The sequence below is a fragment of the Capricornis sumatraensis genome, chromosome 3, assembly GCF_032405125.1.
Source record: "Capricornis sumatraensis isolate serow.1 chromosome 3, serow.2, whole genome shotgun sequence".
Classification (NCBI taxonomy): Eukaryota; Metazoa; Chordata; class Mammalia; order Artiodactyla; family Bovidae; genus Capricornis; species Capricornis sumatraensis.
Window position 1 is genome coordinate 8,964,608 of NC_091071.1, and position 4,478 is coordinate 8,969,085.

Genomic DNA, 4,478 nt, shown 5'->3' on the forward strand with positions numbered 1-4,478 from the left:
ATTTTTTAAGAAGAGTTTGTATTATTTTTTCATAACGGCTGCAGCAGCAGCTGCTGGGGGCTTGGGGTTTTATTTTTTTTCGGCAGGCGGGGGTGGGGGGGCCATTTTGTCACTTTGCCTCAGTTGAGCATCTAGGAAGTATTAAAACTGTGAAGCCTTCTCAGTGCACTTTGAACCTGGAAAACAATCAAAAACAGGCCCACGGGACTATGACTCAGAGAGGTGACAAGAGTCATCTCCATCCAGGAATGGGGACGTCTAAGGAACAAAACCCAGACTCAGAATAATAAAATAAATTCCGTCCTCCCCCCCCCAGATCCCGGATTGTGACGTGTGTCTGGGGGCCCCAAAGACACAGGAGGACAGAGGGACCTGTTGATTTAGAAGCCTGGTCTGGGAAGACAGGAATGGAGGTGTGGGTGGGGACAGATAAGAGGGCGGGGATGGAGGTGTTGGCCCAGCTTTTCCAAAGTTGAGTTTGAGGGTGGGGGGAGGAGTAGGTGGAGAGCCAAGGGAGACTAGGGAATGGGCTGCTCTTATTTCATGCTTGCCTTTTTTTTTTTTTTCTAAAATGTAAAGGGTTCTATCAGGAAACTAGGAACCACCCTAGATATTTCAAATGTAGGTCATTTAATCCAGGAAGTCGTTTAATCCAGTGGAAGGACAAAAAGTGGATACTGAGATAACCATCTCTCTTGAACTGTAGGAAGCGGCCACCCCTTGGCTGGGGCACTTAAGGAAAGAAGTTAATTTAGTTATGTGGTGCCAAGGTTAACAATTCACCCCTTAAATTTGGTGGCTTGAAATAACAGTGGTCACTCGTGGCTCAGAACTTCTCTGTTAAGAATTGGGAACAGCTTGGTGAGTGGTTTTGGCCTGGGGTCTCCTGTGTTTGTGGTCAGATACTGCCCAGGGCTGCAATGCTTTGAGGGCTTCACTGGGGCCAGAGGGTCCCTTTCCAAGGACCTTCTGTACATGGCTCATGCTCATGGCTGCAAACTGGGCTGGCTGTTGACTAGAGGCCTCAGTCCCTCTCAGAGGCCTCTCCACAGGGCCCCTTGAGAGTCCTCACAGCATCCTCGAGGGTGAGCATCCCAAGAGAGCAAAGGAGAGGCTCCACTGCCTTTTAGGACCTAATCTCAGAAGTCACACAGGCTTGCTTCCACCATATTCCACCGGTCACACAGACCAACCCCGATCCAGCGTGTGAGCTGTCTACACAGGGCCACAAATACAGCCCAGGAGAAATCACTGGAGGCATCTTGGAAGCTGGCTAGAGACATGGAAAACAGTGCTTAGATTTTTGATGTGTGTTAGGGGGAAGGTTGGATTCCAGTTGGTGCTGGAATTTCTTACTAGGAAGATAGATGCGGGACTTCCCCAGTGGTCCCATGGTTAAGAACCCACCTTCCAGTACAAGGGACATAGGTTCAATCCCTGATCAGTGTACTAAGGTTCTGCATGCTGTGGGTCAACTAAACCTGTGTGCCCACACGCTCTGGAGCCCACATGCCACAACTAAGACCGGATGCAGCCAAAAGTAATTTTTAAAAAAAGATGCAAAAATAGTGCTAGAGCTCAACATTGGCTCCTGCTGGACAAGGGCAGAAGAAGGTCTCTTCACCTGCTCCATGTTCCAGTCTCCCTCAGCGGGCCCCTGCTAGCAGGCCCACCTCAACAGGAAGCCAGTTGCAAGGAAATCTGGGAAATGTAGTTTTTAGCAGTCCAGCAACAGTATCACAGAACAGGCAGTGGAGTGGGCTTGGGGCTGAGGCACCATAAGCAACCAGCACAACCCAGCCTTTTGGCTCCTCATCACCCGCACACACCTTTCTACCGTATTTGATTTCCATACAACTCTTAACAGCTTAATGCTTCCACATAACAAGACGCAGATATCTTTCGTACACAAACGCGTCATTCTCTTTCTAAAGCCAGAAATTAGGAAGAGGAAAACCAGGCACCATGGTGATTCCAGAAATACCTAGAAAGGATAACATACTATGACCAAGTAGGATTTACCCCGGGAATGTAATAGTGGTTCAGTATTTCGAGAGTAAATCCGTGGAAAACCGCAGCAAGATGCCACTTAGCACCCACAGGATGGCCATCATTTTTAAAAAGAAAGGAAAAATATGTTGTTAAGGACATGGATGAATTAGAAACTCCCTTCTCTGTTAATGGGAATATAAAATGGTGCCGCTGCTGTGCAGAACAGTTTGGCACTTCCTCAAAATGTTAAACAGCGTTATGGGGCTTCCCTGGTGGTCCCGTTTTTATGAAATTGCTTGCTAATTCAGGGGACATGGGTTCAAACCCTGGTCCAGCAAGATCCCACATGCCACGGGGCAACTAAGCCTGTGTGCCACAGCTACTGAGCTTACACTCTAGAACCCACGAGTCACAGCTACGGAGCCCGAGGGCTGCAGCTACTGAACCAGCCTGCCCTAGAGCCTCTGCTCAGCGAGAAGACGCGGCGCCACAATGAGAAGCCCCCTCGCCGTAATGAAAAGAAGCCCCTACTCACCGCGACTAGAGAAAGACCTGTGCACAGCAACAAAGACCCAGAACGGCCAAAAACAAATTTAAAAAAAATTTTTTTTTATAACAGAGTTGTCACCCAGCAATCCCCCTCTCAGGTTTACAAACAGAAGAGGTGGAAATGTACACATAAAAACTTGTATGTGAAGGGGCCTAGCAACATTATTTGTAATAGTCAAAAAGTGGGAACAACCAAATGTCCATCACCAGCTAAATGGACAAACAAAACTAGTATATCCATACAATGGATTATTATTCAGCCATGGAAAGGAATGAAATAGTGATACATGCTACAGTGTGGATAAACCCAGAAAACATAATGTTGAGAGAAAGAAGCCAAACATAGAAGGTCACGTGTTGATGACTCTTGTGTACATGCAATGTCTGGAATAGGCAAATTCATAGAAAGTAGATGCGTTGTGGGAAGGGTAGATGGGATGTGTGAGTGTGTATGTGTGTGTGTGTGAGTGTGTGTGTGTGTGAGTGTGTGTGTGTGTGTGTGCACTCGGTCATATCTGACTCTTTGCCACTCCATGGACTGTAACCCACCAGGTTCCACTGTCCATGGAGTGTTCCTGGCAAGAATGCTGGAGTGGGTTGCTGTGCCCTCCTCCAGGGGGTCCTCCTGACCCAGGGCTTGAACCTGCATCCCTTGCGTCTCATTACCAGCGCCTCCTGGGAAGTCACTACTACTGTATTAAATCCACCCCTTGAGGGCTTGATGGTGCTCTTGCAGTGACTACATTTTCAGTTTTTTAGAAACTTTATTTGGTTCTTTGTCAGATGGAGTGTTTGCTGTCTTAAAGTTTGGGTTTATTATTTTATGTCTTTAAGAGTCTTCAGCATACTGAATTTTATGTTCTCTTTCGTGCTGTTGTATATCCTCAGGATCTAGGGGCTATAATTGTCCTGATTGTAACTTTGATTCTCACATGTGAAAATTTGTTTAAGGGCTTTGACATTTCTTTAAAATTTCTTCTTTTTTTCTGGCTGTGGTGGGCTTTCATTGCTGCACTTGGGCTTTCCTTGGTCGTGGTGAGTTGGTCGTGATGCATGGCTTCTGTTTGTGGTGGCTACTCTTGCTGCCAAGCTAGGTGCGCGGGGCTGCAGTAGTTGTGGCTCGTGGGCTCAGGAGTTGCAGCTCACAGGCTCTAGAGTTCTGGCTCAGTAGTTGTGGAGCACGGGCTTAGTTGCTCTGCAGCATCTGAGAGCCTCCCAGACCAGGGGTCAAACCAATGCCCCTTGCGTTGCAAGGCAGATTCTTAACCACTGCACCACGAGAGAAGCCCTCGACACTTTTTTTTTTTTTTTTAATTGAAGGATAATTGCTTTACAGAATTCTGTTGTTTTCTGTCAAACCTCAACATGAATCAGCCATAGTATACATATATTTCTTATACATATACGACATTCCTTAATAATGGGTACAATAATGGGTACAATTTTCATTGTAGGTGAGTCCAACCGCCATATTAGCCCAAAACTTTACGTATACATAATACATCCTGAATTAGTCTGTCGTGTTTTTTTTTTTTCTTGTAAATCTCATCTCCTGTCGCTCCTGGTTACAGACCCTCACTAACACCTAAGGGAAGACACATTATTGACTCATTGTCGGTCATGTGTGGCGTTTAGTCCCCTGTTTGTTTCTGGACTCCCGGGTCTTCTCTTTCTTCCCTGGGAGCTCATCTGTGCATCTAAAGTAACTTTAATTTGATCAAACATTTCAAAGGGTTTTACTTGTTGAGTTTTCTGGTTATCCTCGCTGCCAAAGCAGAAGCACATGGGGAGGTTTCTCAGAGCATGTTTCCTAGGCCTTCTTCCCCTGCCAAAATCCTGACACTGCCTCCTAGAGCGTCTGCCAAAATCTGGGTGCATCTGGGGCCAGAAGTGGGGTGACAGTGGGGATTGTTCCTCTGTAACTTGAGAAGCGGCGC